This window comes from Onychomys torridus, chromosome X (assembly GCF_903995425.1).
Source record: "Onychomys torridus chromosome X, mOncTor1.1, whole genome shotgun sequence".
NCBI lineage: Eukaryota > Metazoa > Chordata > Mammalia > Rodentia > Cricetidae > Onychomys > Onychomys torridus.
In genome coordinates, this window is record NC_050466.1 from 71,325,816 (window position 1) to 71,351,584 (window position 25,769).

Genomic DNA, 25,769 nt, shown 5'->3' on the forward strand with positions numbered 1-25,769 from the left:
AAGACCTCATCAGTCTTGGCTTTTTGACCATATTTATAGCATGCAACATGTGTATCTTCTCACTGATAAGTGAATATTGAAAAGTAAAGGATAACCCTGCTAAAATCCACAGACCCAGAAAGACTAGGTAGCAAGGGGTCAAAGTAGGGGGTACATGACTCTCCCAGAGAATGGGAAATAGAATAGTGTAGAGAGCTGCGTGTAGCCGCACCTCAAAGATGGCGCCGGCTTCCACCCTCTGCCTTCCCGATGGCAAGTACTCTTTGTGGTAAACAGCTCCTTATTTGGCTATGGCTGGATTTGTGTGCCGCTTGCATATGCATGGACCTATGGATAGTGCCCACGTGGCTGTCTGGGGTTGGTAGCCCAGACCTACTGAAGGACTGGGAGAGGCTTGCCTGGGGAGAGACATCACTATTAACAAGGTCCTGAATAAACTGCTTAAAGAAGAGCTCCAGTGTTGCGTCATCCTTGCTGGTCGAGGCAGTCGCAACAAGTGGTGGCCCATACAGGGAACTACCACGTCTCTCTGTGGGGCTCAGAACTTTCTGCAGTCAGGGGGTATACCGGTAAGTCCTCAGGTAAATTGGGGATCCGCGACAAAAGCGGGTTTTTTGCTCTCACCTGTAGATAAAGGGGGAGCAGGACAGTAGAGCCGCGACCATAGCAGACGGGTAATCACAAAAACATAGTAAGCAAGTGAAACTGGAAGGCTGGGGCTGTTAGGTAAAGGCTCCGAGAAACCTCTCAAATTGAGGAAGAAAGGATATACTAAGATGGGTGCTTCCTCCTCGCACCAAATTTTTCTGGCTCTTAATGAGCTGCTTCTCTCTAAGAAATTGAAGATAAGGAAAAGCACCCTAGAAAGATTTCTGGAAGAGTGTGATGTTGTTGCTCCTTGGTTTGCAATTTCAAGAAGTCTTACAGTGTCTTCCTGGGAGAAATTGGGAAGAGACCTAGACTTCGCTGCAGAGCAAGGCACACTTAAGCATGGGGTTAGACCAGTCTGGAAACTAATAAGAGGATGTTTAGAAGATCAGAGATGCAGTGAGGCAGTTGAGAATGGCCAAACTGCTCTGGAAATACTGCAGGAAGAAAGATCAGAAAAGGCAACCTCAGAGAAAGCAGTACCTGAAAAGGCAACCTCAGAGAAAGCAGTACCTAAAAAGACAGGGCAAATAAAGGATAAAGAAACAAAAGGTGAGAAAAAATATACAAATTTATATCCTAGCCTTTCTGAGTTGGAAGACTCGGGTGCTTCCGATCTCTCCGACTCTGTCTTGGATGATGAGGATGTTGAATCCGTTTGTGAGTCATTGCAACGAGTGAGGGTTAGAAAGAAAAGAAAAGAGAGAAGAAGATCCAAACAGTTAGAAAAGGGCCATGAGAGCGTGGTCCCTTCTGTATCCTGGAGCAATGGGGCCAGAGGGCGGAGTGTCTTTTAATCCTAGAGTATGGAGAGAAGTTAGAACAGAAATGCAAGTTGCATTCCCAGTATTTCAGAATCCTCAAAATCAGAGATATCATGAACCTCTAGACTTCAAGATTATTAAATCGTTAACAGAATCTGTCCAGACATATGGTATTACAGCTTCCTTTACAGTAGCTCAGTTGGAAGCTCTGCATAGACCTGCTATGACTCCGTCAGACTGGATGAACTTTGCACGAGCCTGTTTAAGTTCTGGTCAGTATTTAGATTGGAAAGCCTTTCTGATAGAGTTCGCTAGTGAACAGGCTGCAGCTAACAGGGCTGCTGGTGGAGGCCAAGCTGCTTGGGATATGGATATGTTACTTGGACAAGGTAGATTTGCAAATCAGCAAAATGGGTATCCTATCCAGGTTTATGAGCAAATTAACAACATTGCTACCAGAGCTTGGAAAGCATTGCCCAATAGAGGAGAAGTTAGTGGTGATCTCACTAAAATTGTTCAAGGACCCATGGAACCCTTCTCAGACTTTGTAGTTCGCCTAGTGGATGCAGCTGGAAAGATATTTGGTGATCCTGATACAGCCATGCCATTAATTAAGCAGTTGGTTTATGAGCAGTGCACTAAGGAATGCAGAGCTGCCATTACACCTTACAAAACTAAAGGATTGGAGGTTTGGATGAAAGTGTGCAGGGAATTAGGGGGACCACTAACCAATGCTGGGCTGGCTGCTGCAGTTTTACAAATTAGTCAGAAGAGGGCAGGCGGCACTGGGACTTGTTCCGATGTGGTAAAATGGGGCATATGAGACACAGCTGCCCCCAAGGAGGAAGTAATCAAGGGGGAAGTAACCAGAGACCAGAGAGTGACCAACACCCTGTCCTGGGACTGTGTCCTAAGTGTAAGAAAGGAAAGCATTGGGCGAGTGAATGCAGGTCAATCAAGGACATTAATGGACAGCCTCTGAGGAATAATACTCCTCCAAAAAATGGACAGCGGGGCCCCAGCCTCAGGACCCGCAAATATATGGGGCAATGGAGGATCAGAGACAGGAAGGGAATCAAGAGCAGTGGCCAACCCTCAGACATCCCAAACACCACGGCGAGCCACTGCAGTTTCAGCAGGATTGGACCTCCATGCCACCACCAGACTCATATTAACCCCACAAATGGGGGTGCAAGTAGTGGAGTCTGATTTTCAAGGCCCCCTTGACCCTGGGACAGTGGGATTGTTAATAGGGAGATCATCTACTACATTAAGGGGATTGCGAATCCATCCTGGGATAATTGACTCAGATTATACAGGTATAGTTAAAATCATGGTTGAATCACCAAAAGGAATCACTGCCATTTCCCCGGGAGACAGAATTGCACAACTTATCCTGTAACCCAGCTTACATGATTCTCACCCAGCCTGTGACAAAGAAAGAGGAAGTAACGGATTCGGCTCCTCAGGCACAGATTTAGCATTTTTATCTTTAGACTTAGATCAGAGACCCACATTACAGTTAACCATTAATGGCACCAAGATAATGGGACTTTTGGATACTGGGGCAGATCGCAGTATCATAGCTAGCAAAGATTGGCCTCAAGGTTGGCCTATACAGGCTTCTTCACAAACATTGCAGGGATTGGGTTATGCCAGTGCTCCTAATATTAGTGCAAATTTGTTGAATTGGCAAGATTCAGAAGGTCACTTTGGCATTATGCAACCCTGTTCTTGAACTTCCAGTGTCTCTTTGGGGGAGGGATCTTATGAAATCCATGGGCTTTCAATTGAGTAACGAATATTCCACAGAATCTAAAAATATCATAAAAAATATGGGGTGTCATCCTAATTTTGGCTTGGGAAAATTTTTACAAGGCAGAAAGGAGCCGATACAAGCAGTACCTAGGAAACCCAAACAAGGATTGGGTTTTTCCTAGGGGCCACTGAGGAGGGAATTCCCATATCCTGGATAACGGAGGAGCCAGTATGGGTTCCTCAGTGGCCACTCTCCTCTGAGAAATTACATGCTGCATATCAATTAGTGAAAGAGCAATTGGAGGAAGGGCACATTAAACCCTCCCTTTCTCCCTGGAATACACCCATATTTGTCATCAAGAAGAAATCAGGAAAATGGAGATTGTTACATGATCTTAGAGCTATAAATGAACAAATGAGAATTATGGGACCTGTACAGCGTGGTCTTCCATTGCTGTCAGCCTTGCCTGAAAATTGGCCTATTATTGTGGTAGATATTAAGGACTGCTTCTTTTCCATTCCGCTGAATAGCAAAGACAGTGAGAGATTCGCTTTCACTTTACCGTCCATTAATCATGAGGAACCTGATAAAAGATATCAATGAGTTGTATTGCCACAAGGCATGGCCAATAGTCCTACTATGTGTCAACTGTTTGTAGCAACTGCTTTAGAACCCTTGAGAGCACGTTTTCCTGGCTTGAGATGCCTCCATTATATGGATGATATACTGTTAGCAGCTAAAGAGGAGAGCATTCTTCAAGAAGCATATAGCTCACTTGTAGAACTGCTAAAGCAAAAGGGACTCTGTATCGCCCCTGAGAAGGTGCAACAGAGCAAAGTTGTCAATTATCTTGGCTCTAAAATAACTAATTATCATATCATGCCACAAAAGGTAGAATTAAGGAAGGATCATCTTTGCACATTGAATGATTTTCAGAAATTATTTGGAGATATAAATTAGATAAAGGGATGTTTAGGAATGGCCAATTATGAATTAAAACCATTATATGATATTCTAATTGGAGATGCAGCCTTGGATTCATCGAGGCAACTAACCAATGAAGCCTGAGAAGCCTTAACAAAATTAGAGGATAGGTTACAAAGGGCTTTTCTTCAAAGAGTGCAAAATAATGATGATATTATCCTGTGCATTCTGCCTACCCAGTTACAACCTACGGGGATTTTATGACAAAAAGGACCCTTATTATGGATTTATGCTAAAATCTCACCTACAAAATCAATTGAGTATTATTCTACTGCTGTAGCATTACTTGCACAGCAGAGTATTCAGCAGTGTTTACAATATTTTGGAACATCACCACAAATGCTAGTTGTTCCTTATGATTCTACTCAAGTCAAGGTATTATGTGCTGCCATAGATGATTGGGCAATACTGCATTGTACCTATCCAGGACACATAGATTGCCATTATCCTAAACATCCACTATTAACTTTCTTTAAAGAACATCCTGTAGTTTTTCCTAAGGTAACTGCTTCCATTCCAGGAGCCAGTGTTATATTTATAGATGGGTCTAAGACAGGCTGTGGTGCTTATATGGTGGATTCTACTGAACCCATAAAGCATCAATTCTTGCCAGATGCACCCCAACAGGTGGAGCTTTCAATAGTTCTTAAAGTTTTTAAGGCTTGTCCGTTTGCATTTAATTTAGTGTCAGATTCTAGTTATGTTGTTAATGCCTTAAAAAGCCTTGAATGTGCAGGGCCCATCAAATCTTCTAACCCTGTTAGCTCATTGTTTGGCCAATTACAGAAACTGATCTGCCAATGTAAGAATCCCTTTTTTGTGCAACACATCCGCGCACATACCAGTCTGCCAGGTCCATTGGCTAAAGGCGATGATATAGTGGACCAGTGTACTAGACAGGAATGGATGTTTGTGGCTTCTGCCATGCAACGAGCACATGCTTTCCACAAAGAATTTCATGTTAATGCAAGGACATTACAACAAAAGTTTTCTATCTCACGTGCTGATGCACGAAAGGTGGTACTAGATTGTCCCCAATGTGTCATTTTTCATCATTCTTCTAGATTAGGAGTTAACCCTCGTGGTCTGCTCCCCCTAAAAATATGGCAAATGGATGTTACACACATCTCTGAATTTGGACGTGTCAAATACGTACATGTATCTGTTGATACCTGCTCTGGAATCATTCACACCACCCCAATGGCAGGAGAGAAAAAGCCTCTCATGTTATTGCTCATTGCTTAGAAGCTTGGGCAGCATGGGGTAAGCCTCAACAGTTAAAAACAGACAATGGTCCTGCATATACTGGGCAGAAGTTTGCTTCCTTCTGTCAACAGATGAATGTGCAACTTGTACGTGGCATACCATATAATCCACAAGGTCAAGACATTGTGGAACGTGCTCATCGCTCCTTGAAGGAATTGCTTCAAAAACAAAAAGGGGGAATAGGCAATGGCAGTACCCCTAAGGACAGACTCTCTCTTGCATTATTTGCCCTGAATTTTTTGAATTTGGGTGCTTCCAATTGTTCTGCTGCTGACAGGCATCATTGTCAGCACAGCCCTTCTAAAGGAATGGTGAAATGGAAAGATGCCTTGACAGGTGTTTGGCATGGACCTGATCCCGTGCTGACATGGGCACGAGGTTCTGTTTGTGTTTTCCCACAGGATCAGCAAGACCCGGTGTGGGTTCCTGAGCGCCTCGTGAGAAGAGTCCATTGCCAAGAAGAACATGTCTGTGCAGACAGTGATCTCCTTGTTTGCGCTAATGATGATTCGGCTGGGAATGACGGACCTAAGATGGGGGATACTGTCAGTGTTCCCGAGACCAATGCCAGTCCATCATGATGCAATATTATTCCCACGGCTATTCAGTAGTAATAAAAGTATGGATGTTCCATACCTCCCTATGAACCCAGAGGAAGCTCCTATAGGAGAAAATAGTTCTTTTGATTTAAATGGAACTCTTTGTTTCCAAATTGTCAGAAACAGATCAAATGTTTCCCCATGTGTTTTGATATATAACCAGACGGCTGGATGGTTTGATTTGCCTGGACCAGGCCCTTGTTTTTCAGCCAATGCCTCTTGGGTGTCTGGATGGTGGCCTGCTAAAGTGTTGGGAAATGATACACCTGGTCAACCAAAATGGGCCCCCTTTTGTTGGGGTCAAGATGGAGGGAACGTCTGGCCCTGGACAGGTTGTCAGTCTCGTACTGTGATCTGGGCCAATCAAGGGAAGAGTTTCACCTTTTCTCCTGGAATAAGCACAGACTTTAATCAGACTTTTGCAGGTAGTAATTATAGTGAGCAAAATCCCTCTCAGTTGTATATTTCTAATCCTTTTGATAATTGGCTATTGTGTGGCATTAATGGAAGTATGAAGGGTTATGTGTGACTAGTGTCCAATATAATAATTTTACCCATGCTGCAGATTTATCTAAAAGGTTGTCTAGTTATCTTTTAGGCGATTGGAACAGAGAGTTTGAAAACCTGATGGACCAGCTGAGGGTGGCTATTGTCACGGTGAATTCGACCCGAATGGATACCAGACTGGCGGAGGGATTATCTTCCTGGATTGCTACAGCCATGGATCACCTGAAGGAGTGGGTGGGAATAGGAGCCCTAGTAGGCTTACTGGTGCTCACCTCCCTAGTATGCTTGTGGTGCATTTGTTGCATTAGGATCTCACAGCGTCGCCATGCGGCCACGATTATCCAAGCCTTTATGGCCATTGAAGCAGGACAGTCACCCCAAGCCTGGCTGGCTACTTTAAAAGATATTTAGGCACAGGATGCGAGGCCTGCGCACTGCACTTGAGGCTAAGATACGCTGACCTCAAGAAGAGCAAGTCTGATTACATGTGAGTTGGTACCCTAATTCCCACCTCTGTGAAAAGGGTATCGGACGGGTCTAGTGTTCTCTGGGTGGACGACGCCTGGACAAACATTAGTACATGTTCCATTTTAGCAGAGATCAGACCTCTACTCTTGCCTGTTGCTCTGCAAAACAAAAAGGGGGAACTGTAGAGAGCTGCGTGTAGCCGCACCTTAAAGATGGCGCCGGCTTCCACCCTCTGCCTTCCCGATGGCAAGTACTCTTTGTGGTAAACAGCTCCTTATTTGGCTAGGGCTGGATTTGTGTGCCCCTTGCATATGCATGGACCTATGGATAGTGCCCACGTGGCTGTCTGGGGTTGGTAGCCCAGACCTACTTAAGGGCTGGGAGAGGCTTGCCCGGGGAGAGACATCACTACTAACAAGGTCCTGAATAAACTGCTTAAAGAGATCCGGTGTTGCATCATCTTTGCTGGTCGAGGCGGTTGCAACAGAATAGATATTGAGGGTGGACAGGGGTAGGGTGGGCATGGGAATAGGAGGGATCAGGAGAGGAGAGGATGGAGGGAGAGTGTACTGAGAGAGACAACTGGAATAGAGGCCATCTCTGGGACAAATGAGAAACCGAGTGCAATGAAAACTATAAGGAATCTATGAAGGTGACCCTAAGACTACTAAAGGAGGATATGGTACCTGAACTGGCCATCTTCTGTAACCAGAAAAGACTTTCAGTGGAGGGATTGGGACACACACATAGCCATAAAACCTTTGATTTACACTTTGTCCTGCCTACAATATATGCTGAGGTAGAGGTGGTGCAGAAATTATGGGAGTGGCCAACCAATGAGTTGTCCATCTTGAAATCCATGCCATGAAAGAGAGCCCAATCCTGACACTGCTTGGAGGGCCAGGACCCAGAAACTGGATTGCCCAGATACCTATCATAGAACTAAGCACAACTAGCAAAATAATTCAATGAAATGATATTCTGTTATACTTGTAGACTGGAGCTAGCATAATTTCATCAGAGAGGCTTCATACAGCAACTTCTGGAAACACGTACAGAGATCCATAGCCATAATTTAGATGGAACTAGAAGAATCCTGCAGAAAAGGGAATGAAAGATTGTAGAAGTCAGAGGTGTCAAGGACACCAAAAGAAGACTTACAGAATCAACTAACCTGGGCTCATAGGGGCTCACAGAGACTGAATCAACAACCAGGGAGCCTGCATGTGTCTGACCTATATGTTATCATAGCCATATTGAGTTGCCATATTTGGTTGAAATCCCAGGGAGGCCTGCCCCTTTCTGAAGAGAAATAGAGGAGGAGTGGATGTAGGGAGAGGAATGGGAGGAGAAGAGGAAGAGTAAAGTGCAGTCAAGATGTAATATGAGAGAAGAATAAATTTAAAATTAAAATAAATAAAAAAATCGATGTATTTCCCCCCCACAGGAACATTCACAGCACATTGCTGCACTTTGATACATAAAGTGAGCTAATTTGTAAGTAGCTATGTACTAAAACAGGTTTTATGAAAAATTTCAGATACTCTTTGAGCTACTTACCCCACCCATTAAGTTTTAGAGAATGTATTTCAAATCCAGGAAGGCAATATGGAAGCTAGTCAGCAAGGAAGAATCTTCCAACTCATTCCCAGCTTGGTTTCTTTAGACTTTCAATCATGGTGTGTGGTGCCTTCATCAATAGGGCTTTATAAATGATTTCTGCTAAGTAACAACTTACTCCTTTTAATGATCCCTAATATATCCCAGAATATTTTCCTCATAGTTAATAATTCTGTGACAACTCACTTTCTTTACATTTATTTTATTTATGATATTATGGAAGTCAGAGGACAACTTTGTTGAGTTGTTTCTCTCCTCCCAATTTTACCTGGCTTCTGGGGATTAAACGTAGGTCCCTGGGCTTGCTTGACAAGCACTTTTATTCACAGAACCAAACAGCCTTCCTAACAATATACTCTTCAGTAAAGTATTCTTCTGCTCAGTCAAGTCTTCTTTCTTTTTCTCTGTGGCTTCTAATGATTACTTATGATATTTCCTCTTATTAGAGTTATCATTTTAAATAAAATAGTGTTAGAAAAATACTTAAATAATTCATCTATGCTACCTTCCTAGGCATGAATAATTATGAAGTATGATAACTTGGGTTGTTGTTTTATTTAAGCCATCTGCAACTTGATCTACTTCAAGATGTAAGAGCTGGAAAATCAGACAAAGTGTGAATTTCTATTAAAGTCCCATTTCTTCCAGTTTTTCTGCATATGAATATATATGTGTATACATATTATATAGTATTCCACATGAAAAAATTCTTAGTTCTAAGTATAATATACTTCCCCACCAGATGATGGCAAGGGAGGCTTAAGAGCCTACCAAAACAATATAGGCCACCACCATTGCTCTTAGTTGCCCCCCAAACTTGTTGTCAAGATTCTGCTGATGATGATATGATACACTTTGCTTACAGAACATAGAACAATTGTTCTGGATAGTTTAACATCAATTTGACACAATCTAGAATTATCTGAAAGGAGGAACCCCAACTGAGAAAATGTCCCTATAACATCTAGTTGTATGTCATTTTCTTAATTAGTGATTGATGGGTGATGGAACAGTCTTGGGTTGTATAAGAAAGCAGGCTTACTAGACCATAGGGAACAAGCAAGTATGCAGCACCCTTCCATTGCCTCTGCTTCAGCTCCTGCCTCCAGGTTCCCGGCCTGTTAGAGTTCCCAATTTCTGGCTTCCTGCAATGATAGTCTACAATACAGAACTGTAAGCCAAATAAACCCTTTGCACTCCAATGTTCTTTTTAAAATTATATTAATTAATTAATTAATTGATTTTTTTTTCAAACCTGATCAGAGTTTTTCTTCCCTGCATCCCCCCCACCATAACCTCTCCTCTCCAACCCTCGATCAACTCCTTCTCTTTTCTTTTCAGAAAAGGGCAGGCCTCCCATGAGTATCAGCCAGCTGTGGTATATCAAGTTTCAGTGAGACTAGGCACCTCCTCTTCCATTGAGGCTGAAAAAGGCAACCCAGTAGGAAGAAAGGGTCCTAAGAGCAGGTAAGAAGGTAAAAGATATCCCCTGATCCCACTGTTAGGAGTCCCAAAAGAAGACCAAGCTACACAACTGTAACATATGTGCAGAAATCCTTGCTCAGTTCCATGCAAGCTCTCTGGCTGGTGGTTCAGTCTCTGTGAGACCTTGTAAGCCCAGGTTAGTTGTTTCTGTTGGTATTCTAGTGATGTATTTGATCTCTCTGACTATTACAATCCTTCCTCCCCTTCTTCCTCAGGTTTCTCTGAGCTCCACCTAATGTTCTGTCTTGGGTCTCTGCATCTGTTTCCATCAGTTTCTGGGTGCAACCTCTCTGATGACAACTGATATCCCTACTTCTTAACTGTAAGCAAGATCTCCTTAGTTGAGATTTGTTAGTGGTTTCAACAAATTGTAATTATGTATAAGTTATGAATATCATGAGGGTATCACACCAGAAGATGAGGAGTAAAATCTGCCATGACTCAGCAGTAAAATGAAACCACGACTTTCTTATTTAACTTTTATAATTTATTTTATTCATGCTTAAGTCTGTTTCAGTATGTGTACCTGAGTGCAGGGATCCACAGAGGGAAGAGGTGTTGAACCCCCTCAAAGCTGGGGTTACAGTTGGTTTGACTTGTCTGATATGGGTGCTGGGACCAAAACTCTGGTTGTCTGCAAGAGTAGTGAATGTTGGTAACTGCTGAGCCCTCTCTTCAGCCCTGTTTACATATTTCTTAACCAATAGGGATTCAAAAGAGGAATCCTGTTTGATTAAGCCAATCTACACTTCCTAATTACTGCTGTAGCTTTATAAGGGAAGAAACATTTGAATTTGATTTTGAAATATGAATAGGATATTTTTGGACACAGAAAAGACCAGGAAATTTTAGAGAGAATATACAGCATGCTGAAATTTTAAAGGTAATAATATAAAAATGGTTGGAGAAAAGTACAAAAAGAAAAATGGAAACAAGTTTGTATATATCAAGCTTGAAATCAGACTGTCCTTTAAACAATTAAAAGAATAGTAGATATGGAAAGACTTGATATAATTGAAATTTGATGTCAGTTGTTATCATGGAGACTTTGAGGATGAACTTAGGTGGAAGTAACAACTAGACATGATCAGTTTCCTAAACACTCCTTAGTGGGTCACATTTACAGATTATTCATATAACCTTCAATGTATCGAATGGTAACCACTTACACTCACTCTCTGGTATGTAGATGTGAACATCTGTCAGAAATGTTGGTAATTGAAAGCACACATCTGAGTGTGTTATTCCTCAGAAATTTCCCTCACTTAAAAGAAAACCACTCACATATAATATTTCTCCTTTTCACGTGTACAAACTTGGCCTGGTAGTGGTGAGTACAAAGCTAGGAAGGCACAGCTCTTTCCTCTAGCTTTCAGTAACCTGACAGCTTGTGTCAGTTTGATAATTCTGAGATCAATAAAGGCTTCTGTTGTAAGGGCATCCAAGTTCAGCTTTTTATTTCTCTACTTACAGTCTTGATTCTGTGGCTCCTTACAGATATGATTCAATATTCCTGCATGTGAATATCCATCTCAGCGTCTGATTCTCACAGAAATAAACTTAGCTGGTCATAAACACTATAAAAATTGAAACATGAGATCTAGCACAAAATTGTCTACTAGGCAGCTGGAAATGTTGACTACTAATTTAATTGTCAATGGTATTTTGATATCTTCTTGTATAACTAGGGCTTCTTTAAAATTGTGTGATTAAAAGGAACATTTAACAATTGTCTTGATTGACTCTGTGATGACCTTCTCACTTGTTATCTTTAATTTTTTCTGTTTCCTTTACAATTTAAATTTATTTATTTATTTATTTATTTATTTATTTATTTATTTATTATTATGTGTTTTAATTTTATACATCAGCCATGGGTTCCCCTGTCCTCCCCCCTCCCGCCTCCACCCCCACCTTCCCCCCCAGCTTCTCCCCTTCATTCCCATCTCCTCCAGGACCAAGACACCCCTGGGGATTCATTTAAATTTTGTTCTGGAAGTAAAAACTTCCTTCCAAACTATGGTGATAGCAAGACCCACAAAATCAGACCTACAATGTGTACCTACATACTGTAGATGGCATGACTCCTCAACCAACCCCAAATTGCTTTGCTAGTTTATACCTAACAGGCTCTAAACTTCAGTTCCACATAAATCCTAAATCAGTTGTCAATACTTCCCTATGATAGCTGTTTTGCTGTTCTAACATTTAAACTATGACCCTATTCCTTTCTTGTTTCAACATCACTTCCCCCCCTTTTTAAGGTGGTAACATTGGAATGCTATTGTATTTTAACTGGTGTACCAGTAGATTTGATGATATCATGATAGAACTTGCCCTGAAATGTACATGTGACTTTGGGAAGTTCTCCAAAAATAACAATAATCCAAGTACTATAAATTAGAAATATATTGTATAGTGCTGAAAATCAATGCTAAGTTAAGAACAATTGTTTACCAGTTTTGAGTAGACAGTAAGAACCGAAAGGCTTCCTTAGCCACATATAAAAGTATTTACATTCCTGTAGCAGAGGACAGAAAAAGCTAAAAGCTCAAGGAAAGATGTATTCTCTAACACTGTAAATCTGCCTCGCAAAGATAAAGATATAGAAGTGGGAAGCTGAGACTTAGAACAAACCAGGTGGATATATGTTTAAATCTTATAAAAAATACCTTCTTTCTCCAAAATTTTATGTCCTTGTTTTCATAAAAACAATACAGATGTCTGTTCACTGTTTTCATAATGAGTCCTTTCCTTGGTCTATTCTACACCTAGGTTGACCTTTAGACAGAGAGCTAGGTTCTAGAACAACATATTCCAATAAGAGGAATATTAAGCATAGTAAGAGAGAAAAGATGATACAAAATCTACACACACACACACACACACACACACACACTTCTCATTAGTTTGAAAAGCTCAATAGTGAATTATACCCCTTCATTAAATATAGAAGTAACTATATTTACTAAAGATGTCAAGTGACAACTTTCAACCTCAAAAAGGACAGCTCGTCACTATTTATGCCATGTATCCCAACTTCCAGTATCATTGTATCATAAAAGCACTAGGCAAGAGAGAGGAGACAATCTACTGGAAAGGACAATTATCTCCAGTCATCATGAGATGGTAAGGCTGTGGTTGTACAAATGAATTGTGGGATTATGTGAAAGCATGTTTTTTATTTCCAAGATGATCCACCAGTTTACTCTTCATATTCCACAGTTCTGTTCTGATAATAAAAGGGTAAGAGTAGTAATCATATCCAGTGGTGTATATAAAATATCATAATACAAAGTCAGAAAACCTATCCAATGTTAAAAAATATAGGGAGATTTGCTATTGCCCAGAGTTAGTAACTCATCCTGTATGATTAAATGGGTGAGTATTTATGCAAGTTGAATATTCATCCACCACCCAAGAGGTCAACTCATATTAAGTATATGTATTAATATGGGACTCAGCAGGTAAAACTGGCCACACTGAGATTAGGCAATTGTAAACAATTTTTTGAAAGAATGCTTGCCAAAAGTGTAGAAAATACAAGTGTGAGAATATAACAGGGGCTAACACATACCTAAGGGGATTTAAAACTGGGAACCAGGCTCATAAGCAGGCCTGGAGTGAAAAGACATCAGAATGGTTACCAAAACACATACAAATCTGTGGTTGAAAATGAAGTCTTACTTGGAAAGAATTGTATCCATAGGAAGAAAAAACTGTTCCTATTGCCAACCTGAGTACAAGCTCATATTCTCTATCTGCATTTGTGTTCTTATCTCTTACTGACACCACTGATTAATTAAATTGTATCAAATTTCAAAGAGAAAGAAACAATGTAACATTCCATGATATAAATCCCTCATAAAAACAAGATGAAGCATGCAATAACTATAGAAAATAAGGTATGGGTAGGAATACAAACTTCTTTTTTCAAAATAGAAGATAATTTTCTTAAAGACTAGGATGTTTGAAAGTGAAAGAACTATGTTCATTCTTTTTCAGTATACAGAAAAATAAAACATGATGACAGCTTATATGGGAGTGTAAATGCTTTACTAAAAACATCACATTTAGTTTCCTTAAAATTCCCTTTTTTACCACAAAAATATGACAGAAATTAGATCCAGTAAACTGGAATATCTTTCACTTGCAAAATGGGTGCATTTTCACGTGTGTGATCTTCCATTTCTACACTTTTTTCCAGAAAATAATAATAATAATAATAATAATAATAATAATAATTATAATTATTATTATTATTATTATATTTGTGTTTTAATTGTACACATTAGCCATGGGTTCCCCTGTCCTCCCCCCTCCCCTCCATTCCCATCTCCTCCAGGGCCAAGACTCCCCTGGGGATTCATTTAAACCTGGTGGATTCAGTACAGGCAGGTCCATTATCCTCCTTCCAGACTGAGCAAAGTGTCCCTGTGTAAGCCCAAGGTTCCAAACAGCTAGCTCATGCCCTAAGGACAGGTCTGGGTCCCACACATCCTGTATGCCTCCCAAACAGTTCAAGCTATTCAATTGTCTCACTTATCCAGAGGGCCTGATCCAGGTGGGGGTTCCACAGCATTTCTACAATTTCAAAGCTGAGTAAACTGTTTTCTGATTAACATTATCAGAAAGACATTCATTCACCCATGTTGAGTGTGGTCTTACTAATCTGGAGGTATTTCTCTCTTCATGATCCAACTAGAAACTTTTTTCTCTCTAATCAGAATTTCCTCTTGTTTTCAAAAGCTGTAATTCATTTTGTCTTTGCTGATTTTATGACCTTATTTTGAATAATTTAATATAACTTAGGTAAGGAAAGTCATGTTTTCTTATGAATCATATGGATGGTTGATAAGAGTCCTGTGCTGAGAGTTATTGTCCTGTGCTTCCTTTATTTTTTTCTCCTACTTATTGTACAACTAAGGCTCAATTTTAATTTTTCACTTATAAAAATAAATATACAAAAATCTCGATGTTGTGAAAGAAGGATCACTTTCCCTATAGTTGTGTCTTTCCCCTTCTAAACCACATTCTAGTGAAAGTTTGCAATCTATTCATCAATCCAGCCAGGTCCTTAGATTATTAAAGACATTCCTTTTCAATTTTCATCTCTTTCTACATAAATCATGTTTAATACCTGTTCTTCTGTAGACCCATATCTTGGACCTTAAACTCAAGTCACTGATTTAAAAAAAGAAAATCTCACAGACATTACTGATAGGATTTGGCTACTGTTACTCTCCTTATCTGAAGAATTTTAATTTTTTTCTATAAAACTAAAAATAATAAAAATACACAATAGAAGACTGTCCTCAATAGCAGATAAAATTCTCCTTAGCTAGGCACTATCCTATAGCAAAAGTGATATCCTCATACCTAAAGATATTGAAATGCTGTTTTTTTTTTCATTCCTTGTCTCTGAAAGGCAAGCTTTTTCCCTCATGAGCTTTTATCATTAAAAAGTACCAGCTAGATTTTGTTAGTTAGAATCCAGTATCCCTTTAGGAGCAATTACAACAATCTTATTTCTTTCTTAAATTTCTTATTCCCATTACATGGTGGGCTCTGACGGTTTCTGTCTTTGCCCCTGCTGGTACTGGAATTAGAAAACCTTTTAAAATATACCTCAGCCTATATTAACTTCCTCTAGTAGTCACTACAGTATTCTTTATTCTTTTTCATACATTTCCCTAGACAGCATGGCCTTCAGCAAATACGGTTAAGAAAAAAAAATATTGTTTTGTTAGACAAATTTAGTAGCTAGAGAATACTGTAAACCTATATTTATACACTCATGGAAAATTTCACTTGTTTATTTCAGGAGAGAAAGATTGGCCACTAAAAAAGAAAGAGAATGAAATTGGGAGGGAGATGTGTTGAAGTGTCTAATTGGAATTGGAGATGTAGTGCGGAAGAAGGATATGATCAAGATTTGTTGTATACGTGTGTGAACTTTTGTAGAACAAACAAAATATATTAAAACAGATAATACAAAAAAAGATGAAAATCATTAATGCTTTTACAAGCTCAACAAATTTTTCTAGGTTATTAAAACAGTATTTTCCTCATAGCATATAGGAGTTGATTATGAAAAACCAATAATAAATATGACTCTAAAATCCTTCTATCTATAGTTTAGTTTTATTTGGCTCTATCATTTCCAAATATTTATGAAGTGTCAACAAAGTGTAATGAACAGTATAATTATCAAAGTGATTTATACAGCTAAGCATAATTACATTAATTGTAAAGAAACATTGAACTTGAATATCTCAATAACTCACAGAAACAAAGATTTAATTTTCAAGTAATTTCATTTATTATCTATTTACTAATTTGTTTATTAATTTGTTTTGTGGCTCTAGAATTATATTCCAAGTTTTTATGCATACTAAGTGACTGTCCTACCATTAAGCTATACATTAGTCCTCACTTTATATTCTTTACTTTTACTACAGGTATATGCTGTCTCTACTCAAATATATCGTTTTTTGTAAAATCAGAATTACTAGAGTCCCTGAATGATATATTGCCACCTTATGAAAACTGAAACAAGATAAATTATAAGACATAATTTTAGAGCTGAATTAACTCAAATCAAACATTACTCTATTTATAATAGCATAATTTATATATACTTTATATATAATACAGATTATCCATTATAAAAATTGTGTTATATATGTGTGCAATATTTATTCTCCAATTGATGCTATTTTCCTCATTCTAGAAACATTAGGAGATGGTGCCAGACTAGAAGAATAAAGTTACTAGGGACCTATCTTTGAGGACAATGCCTTAACTTGAGTCTTTTGGTCTGTCACTCTCATTTCCTCATTCCCTCTTTCTTTCTTACTACAAAGTGAATAGTCTTTTGCTGTTGTGATATTCCTCAGCCTCAAACAAAGGCTCAGAAATCAACATAGCCAACTAATGGACAGGAATGTCTGAAATTATAAACCAAGATAAACTATTCCTCTCTTTAGATTGCTATGTTAAGTATTTTGCAAAAAAAAGCAAAAGTGAATAATGTGATTTATAATATGTAATTCAATGATATACACTGCATTCATAGTGTTGTATAAATTTGTTTTCCTTAGTTTCTAAATACTTAATCACTCTCAAAAGATACCCTATACTCAGTAAACAAACATTCACTATTACCTACAACCACTTTGTGACCAGTCCCATTTGATTTCTGTCTATATGGATTTTCTTATTCTGGTTATTTTATGTAAGTGGTATGACATACAATGTTATTGTGTATCTGGCTTCTCTCCTCAGTAAAGTGTTCTCAAGACTAAATCACTTATTCATTGTATGAATATAAGACCTTACATATACATTTATTAACAGACAATTTACTAGCAGTATTTGGTAATTATGAATAATGCTACATGAATTTTCATGTGCAAGTATTTGTGTAAATATATTTAATATATCTTGATTATATACTATGGGTGTTGTATAATGTGTCAAATCTATTTAATGCACTGAGGAAGTGCCAGGCTATTTTTCTAAGTGACTGTACTATTTTATATGCAGACTGGAAATTAATAATGGTCATTATTTTGCTACCTCGTTATAAATTTGTTTAGTGACTTTTTGACTATAGTTACCCCAATGATTTTGAAGTGATATCTCATTTTGATGCGTTGTTTCTTAATGTCAATGATATTGAACATCTTTACATGTGATTATTGGCTATACATGGATTGTCTTCAGAGTATTGTTTGGATCCTTCATTAATTTTACATGTGTTGGTATTTTGATGTTCATTGATCCCATTCCAAAGCTCTTTGAGGATCTTTTCATTTTCTTGATTCACTTTGTTTCTGTTCTTCAGACAGGATAATCTTAATTTAACCTATCTTCAGGTTGTCTGATAGTTCCTTCAAATACAAGCAGATATTCAGTACCTCATTACAAACTATCCATTTGTTTCTCTTTAAAATAATTAGTTATTAAATTTAAATTTTATTATTTTCTAATTTTACAATCAGAATAATGTGCTACAAAATTTACAGTTGGAATGAGTAAGAAAACCTTTTCCTATACACCAAACAATAAATTAATTAGCAGTCTGTTTCTTTGGCATTAAAGGAGGAACATGTGTAAATCAAAACATCAAATTTAGTTTGGTTAAAACTTCCATGCCTTTTGTAGAAAAATTCTTGGTAATAGGAATAACTTTTTCCTTTAAAATGATGGGGTAGGTAGTACCAGTGTTGATTTTGATCATTCTCCATTTTCTTTGTTTTGATCAGCTGAATAAACTCCATTCTGAAGAGCAACATACTAATAAACACTGCTTTCTAGATTTCTGGCTGAAAGCATAGTTGAGAAACTGAAAGAAAACTAACAAAGTGAATGAGTAAAGTGATGACAAATGTTGTTAAATGTTTATGAAAATAAAGTATCCATTAGGGTTGGGAAATGCCAGAAGAATGTAGCAAGGCAGAGAAAGATGGTTATGGATAGACTGACCATTGGTTGATAAGAGAGCCTGCTGAGCTGAAAAGGAGACTTATTGTTCCAAAGAAAACTCTATTACAGAACTATCAACTTTAATGTTCCAGAGTGATTTAAATCACATGTTTGAAGGTCAGGCAAAGCTTAGCCAGTTTGTAAAATGACTAAGTTGTAAGTGATGGCATTGGCAATCTTTTCCTCACCATAACTGATCAACAAGTATCAACTATGGACAATAATTTGAGATTTTCTTAGAAACAGTCCTCTTATATACTTCCTGGACCATTTGGTCACATTGAATAATTTTAGTTGAAGCACTACTTCAAATTGACCATTGTTTAGACTCAATATTTTCCAAATGGGCATTGTAGTTAATAGACCAGAAATCAAAATTCCGCCTATGTGTGTTACTTATGATAATTCTGGACGTGTGTTAACAGGTCAGGTTTTCCAAATTTCAAAATCTATAATAGAATATGAAAATCAGGATATTTAGTGAATATTCCTCTGATTCCCAACCATTACGAGAACAGAGAAAGGGAGGATTAGATAAAAGGGAAAGCTAAATTTCAGTTTCCATAGTACTTCACAGTTGGGCCAATATGGGAATACATTTTTTTCATTTAAGTCAATGGAAAAGTATGTAGTATAGAAAATCCATGTAACTGTTTGATAAAAACAGAGATGACATATTATTCACAGAGGGAGAAGAGAAGCTTTGTACCAACAAATTGGAATTACATTTTGTGTGTCTCTGTTTTCTAGTCTTCTCTCCTTGATGTGGATTAATGTCTTCATTCATTCATTCATTCATTCATTCATTTACTTATTAATGTATGGACAAGTGTGTAGATGTATTGTGCTGTCACATGTTACAGTGCATATGGGTGTACAGAGGACAACATTGTTCTCTCTTTCTACTTACATACAGACTCTGCAGATTGAATTCAGGTCATCAGGCTTGGGCTGTAAGTGTCTTTACACACCAAGCCATCTCACTAATTCCTTGGCAACACATTCTAACAAATATCACCTGTTTACCTAATCTTGAAGAAGACAGACAGAGAAGGTACTGAAAGACAGGAAAGACTGAAGGCTTCAGGGACAGCTCCCTGTGTCTTTCTTGTGTAATGTTCTAAGAGGACATAGCTTCAGATGATGTGGGAAGGAAGCCCATGATGTGTACCATTGTGAGCTCAACCATCACTGTACAACAACCAAAAGGGAAAGTCATTGGGATCTCACCCTTTAAAACAACAGATATTTTTAAACTACTTCATGTTAGTGATGATATTCTATATCAGATATCAAGGTTGCACTACAAAAATCACATTTTCTTTCATCTTTTCTAATCAAATTGGCATTTTGAATATAAATAAATTTATTTTAATGATAAAAAACCGAGATGACAGTAACAAAAAGGGCATTGGCATAAGTAGAATAAGATAGTAAAAATAATGATTTTTTTTTAAAAGGGAGATTTTCCAAATGAAAATTTCACATCAGAATGTGAAAGTAGCTATGACTAAGATTTAAAGCCTCCTCTGAGGGAATTCAAATATTTCAAACTTATAATTTCTCATTGTATCCCTGACACTATTTTTATATTTTGAAGTCATGATATTTGAAAACCATGCTGAACATCAATTTAATCTTAATTTTTAACTTGTGAAATATTTCTAGATGAAAACCAGGCTTTGTTATAAACATTAATTTTAAAATTTGGGGAATGCCCCCCCCAGAGGATATAGTTACTGCCATTGATATTTCAATCCACCAAATCATAAAACAGAAAACAGTGGCTTTTATTTTTCTTCTATGATTCATAAGATAAAGTGTGGAAAATATTTAAAGAAAGAGAGCTCTAATACAGAATTAACTTTTTCTTCAAATACATGGAAGTAGAAACTCCTTAGTCCATACAAAAATTGACATATTGATTTTTATCTATAATGTTAACACTTAGTATTCTAAAAACTATAATGAAATCTGCCATTAATCCATATCTTCTAATATTTTGCTGTATTTTTTTAAAACTCAGAGAATGTGAGAAAGATTTAGAAATGTAAAGTGTATTGATCAGGATTTTTGTCATGAATTCAATATCACCTTTGGTGATGAGTATATAGCAAGGATGTCTCTCAGCTTACAGATCTGACAGGATGTTTAGAAATACACGCTCAGAAAATTAAAAAAAAAACATGAAGCTTTATATGAACACACTGGTGCAAACTTTCTTCACTTTTTCTGAATTCAGACACATATGACAGAGACTGACAGAATTAAACAAGTAATTGTTCCTTTCTTTTACTCTTGTGGCATTATCTAAAATCAAATTCTCAACTAGAGAGTTATATTGTCCTTGGGAAGTAGCTGTTTCATTCTTTGGTTTTCTGCTTTTTGTTTTGTATTCTTTTGTATTTATCACAATTTGGGTTCTGTCTTTCACAAAGATCCTCTTCAGGAAAAATATCTAGAGAGGAAAGGTTGAGAATTATGACCTGGGAAGTTAGTGACAATGGGAACTAGTGACAGTGCTTATTGTAATGCCATCCCTTTGGAGTTCGGTATTGGATAGAGATTAATAGGATTAAAGTAAAGATGTGAAATGGCTAGCACAAGTTTATTGTTAGATAATGACATCAATTAAGTGAGATTAATCTCATATAAATGCATATGAATCTTTGGTGGTCATACTATTGGCAATGGTCGAGACAGAGAAATGGATGAGATCTACATGAGCAAAGTGGCCATAATGGGGAGGGAGGTAATGAAGGGCAAGGGTTGAGGGAAAGAGAGCTTAGGGGAGCAGGAGATCCCAGCTGGATCAAGAACAGAGAGGGAGGACAAGGAAAAAGAGACCATGATAAATGAAGATCCCATGGGAATAGGAAGAAGCAAAGTGCTAGAGAGGTCCCCAGGAATCCACCAATACCTCCACAATAGACTACTGGCAATGGTGGAGAGAAAGCCCAAACTGACCTACTCTTGTGATTGGATGGCCAAACACCCTAACTGTCATGCTAGAACTCTCATCCAATGACTGATGGAAGCAGATGCAGAGATCCACAGCCAGGCCCCATGTGGAGCTCCAGGAGTCCAGTTGGTGAGAAAGAGGAGGGATTGTATGAGCAAGAGATGTTGACACCATGATTGGGAAAAGCACGGGGACAAATAGCCAAACTAGTGGAAACACATGAACTATGAACCAATAGCTCAGAAGCCCCCAACTGGATCAGGCCCTCTAGATAAGTGAGATAGTTTATTAGCTTGAACTGTTTGGGAGGCACCAAGGCAGTGGGACTGGGACCTGTCCTTGGTGCATGAGCTGGCTGTTTGGAACCTGGGGCCTATGCAGGGACATTTTGCTCAGCCTGGGAGGAGGGGACTGGACCTGCCTCGACCTCATCTACCAGGTTGAGCTGAATCTCCATGGGAGAAATTGCCCTGGAGGAGATGGGAATGGGGTGTGGGCTGGGGGGAGGGTGGGGAGGGGGTGGGAGTAGGGAGGACAGGGGAATCCGTGGCTGATATATAAAATTAAATTAAATTATAAAAGGAAAAAAAAAGAAGTCTGACTTCTGTACTTTAAGAACAAATAAAACTTCTGTAGAGTTACCATCCCTGGGATACTTTTACCTTTCTGTTCTACCATTCTGAGCGTATGGCCTAAAACCTTAAGGGAGTTTTTCTCTGCTGTGTGTTCATGAACCTATGGTATCTGAGAAATAGAGGAGGGCATGTAGCGCACCCAAACAGAAATGAGTTTCAGAAGACAAATTTAAGATGCATGGAAGAAGATATTAGTTGAGGTAATAATAGTTTAAATATTTAGGAAAGAAGATCAACAGAGAGTAATATTAGGTGATGAGGAAGGATTAAATGTGGACAAAAGAATGCTTGAGTCATTAAAGATGTAAAGCCAATTTCTTTTCTAGTTTCATATCCTCTTTTTTTCTTTTCTTATTTTTGGTGTTGTGTAAGTCCATGAAAATAGGATTGATAGCCAGGCAGTGGTGGCACACACCTTTAATCCCAGCACTTGGGAGGCAGATCCAGGAAGATCTTTGTGAGTTCAAGGCCAGCCTGGTCTACAGATCGAGATCCAGGAAAGGCGCAAAGCTAAACAGAGAAAACCTGTCACCCTGTCTCAAAAAAAAAAACAAAAATGAATAAATAAATAAATAAATAAATAAATAAATAAATAAATAAATAAATAATAAAAAATAGTATTTGTAGCCCCACAACTCCAGCAGAAGCCTACTACTTTACTGGAAGTCATGTTGGTATCCAGAACCCCATGTAAGACCCTTTCCACAGACATCCAGTGTTGTCTTAGCACTCACCCATCTTCCCAACAGCACTGCTATTGCCTCTTCTCCATGCCCCAGCCCATAACTCCAGCAAAAGCCTATTGTTCTTCTGGAGGCAATGCTCATACCCAGAAACCCAAAGGACATGTCAGCTCACAGAATCCCAGAACCCAAGAGGCAACTCCTGCATCCAACACCCCAGAGGTCATGCAGGCCACCAAAACCACAGCAGAGACAACCTAATGGGCCTGAGGTATTACCAGTCACAGGAACCATAGGCCATTCAAGAAAGAAGACCAGAAAGGAAAAAAAAATAGGTGAGTAAAATGAATAAAACTGTTAAAGACATGAAATGGAAACCTCACTTATATGTGGATATTAGATATAAAGTAGAAAACAATCATAAAATAATCATGCTGTGATTCACAGATCCAGACAGGCTAGTAAACAAGGAATGTGAGGCATTCATGAATCTCCCTGGGAATGGAAAACAGAATAGATATGGTGGGTAGTCTGGGGACAGGTGGGAATGGGAAAAGGAGGGATCAGGTGGGTGGACGATGGAGATAGAGAGTACTGGGAAAGGCAACTGGAATTGGGAGTCATCTCATGGATGATCTAGAAATCTAGTGAAATGGAAACTCCCAGGAATCTATGAGTGTGACTCAAGACTCCTAGTGATGGTGCATAAGGAGCCTCACTGGATCATATCCTCTAAACAGGTAGGACTTCCATTGGAGGGACTGGGACACCAACACAGTCACAAAACCTTAGACCTAAAATTTGTCCTGGTGCAGAAACTGTGGGAGTGGCCAACCAATGAGTGATCCAGCTTGAGATCCATGCCGTGAGAGGAGCCCACCCCTGACACAGACTGAGGTTGGATAGTCCAGAGACCTAGCATAGAAACAAACAAGACTGGAAACAAAAACAGCTAATGAAATGATTCTTAATGACATTCTGCACTACTAGTAGGTAGGAGCCCAGCCTATTAGTCATCAGAGAGGTTTGAACCAGCAACTGCTGGAAACTGATGCAGAAATCCACAACTAAACATTAGATGGAGCTTGCAGAATCCTGCAGAAGAGGAGAAGGACAGATTGGAGAATGCAGAGAAGTCAAAGATACAAAAAGAAAACCCATAGAATCAACTAACCTGGACTCACAAGAGCTCACTGAAGTCGAATCAATAATCAAGGAGTCTGCATGGATCTGACCTCAGCTGTCTGTTATGGTTGTGTTGCTTGATCTTCTGGTTGGATGCCTAACAGTGGGGGCAGGGGCTGTCCCTGACTGTTTTGCCTTCTTTTGGGACCCTTTTCCTGCTTTTCCCCAAAGGATTGCCTTATCCAGACTTAATACAAGGGGAGGTGGCTATTCTTATTGCAACTTGATATACAGCGTTTGGTTGATATATTTGGGAAACCCCTTTTCTGAAGGAAAGGAAGAGGTGTGGATGGGGGAAACAGGCAGGGAGTCAGGAGGGACTGGGAGGGAAGATAGGAGGGGAAACTTCAATCAGAATGTAATATATGAAAGATGAATAATTTTTAAAATTAATAATACAAAGAAATATATAATTGATAACAAAAGAAGAAAACCCTACGTGAAGCTCCGTGGTTTCAGAATGGACATTCTAACTGTATAGTTCACTGAGATGCATAGAGTTCAGGACTGGGAAAGTATTTGTTTGACTGACTTCCTTACACTATCTGTGTGATATTTTTATTTGTGAATTTACTACAATAAAAAAAATTAAAAAGATTTCTCTATTAGCAGTAAAATGAGAATGGGATTCTAGCAACATGACTCCATGTCTGATGCTAAATTGACCAAATTTGTTAGTTTGGTCATAAGCTTAATACAGTGGTGACTGCTGGTGTGTTCCTTTCCATACAGAGCCTGTTACCTTGGCTTCCTCAGCTGTTGCCCCACTACAGCCCTATCACATTGAATATATCTTCACCAAAAGAGGACTGACAATTTTTAATGTATAGTGATTTTCCTTCCCAAAATAACAACCTTAACTTAGAGACCTTAGCTGGTTCTTAGGCCTGGCTACTTGAGATCCCCTGATTTCCGGTCTGAAAGTTAAGTCTCTGCCAAATGCTCTGCATTGTCTATACATTCATATTCTTTTTTCTCTGCTGGAAACTCCTCTCATCCCCTCTTTTCCAGTGAACTTCTTTGCATTTCAAAGTAAAATAAAATTTAATTGTCTCAAAAAAGATGAAACAGTTCTTTCATGCCAGTCCCTGTTTTCACAGCATCTGCATACATATAGACACTAAGATCCCAATTCAATGTATTTGTTTACTTGCCTCCATACCTATTTTGATAACATATGAGAGAAGATACTACACCTTCATCTTAAGGTCAGCTTTGATATTCAGTGAATAATTCAAAATAATTAAATTTAGTTAATCCACATTTTAAAGCATTCAATAACTTATTTTATGTGCCTAAGGAATTGTAATTGGGAAGCATCTTCCTGTGTTTTGACCTATATTTCTGCCTTACAGTTCAGATATCATTTATGTTTTGGAGTTCGCATTTAATCAGTGTCTTCAGTCTTTAACAATTGAAAGAGTAAGTGCTTTACAAATACAATTTGTTTCCACTTTTATTTCAGTTTTGAAAATAGATTCCATATTTAGTATTTTTTGATACAAGGTCTTTCCTTAAACTAAATTGATCCAACCTGTGCTCTGTAAAACCATATGATTTAAGAACTTTTTAAAATAAAGTCTGGAATCACAGTTTCACTACTAATTTTGTATACTAAGGTAAGTTTTATATTATGGTTCTTCAATAGCAACACCAATAAGAGAGACATCATGCCATCTTCCCTTATTCCTTCACTATTCGCCATCATTAAATT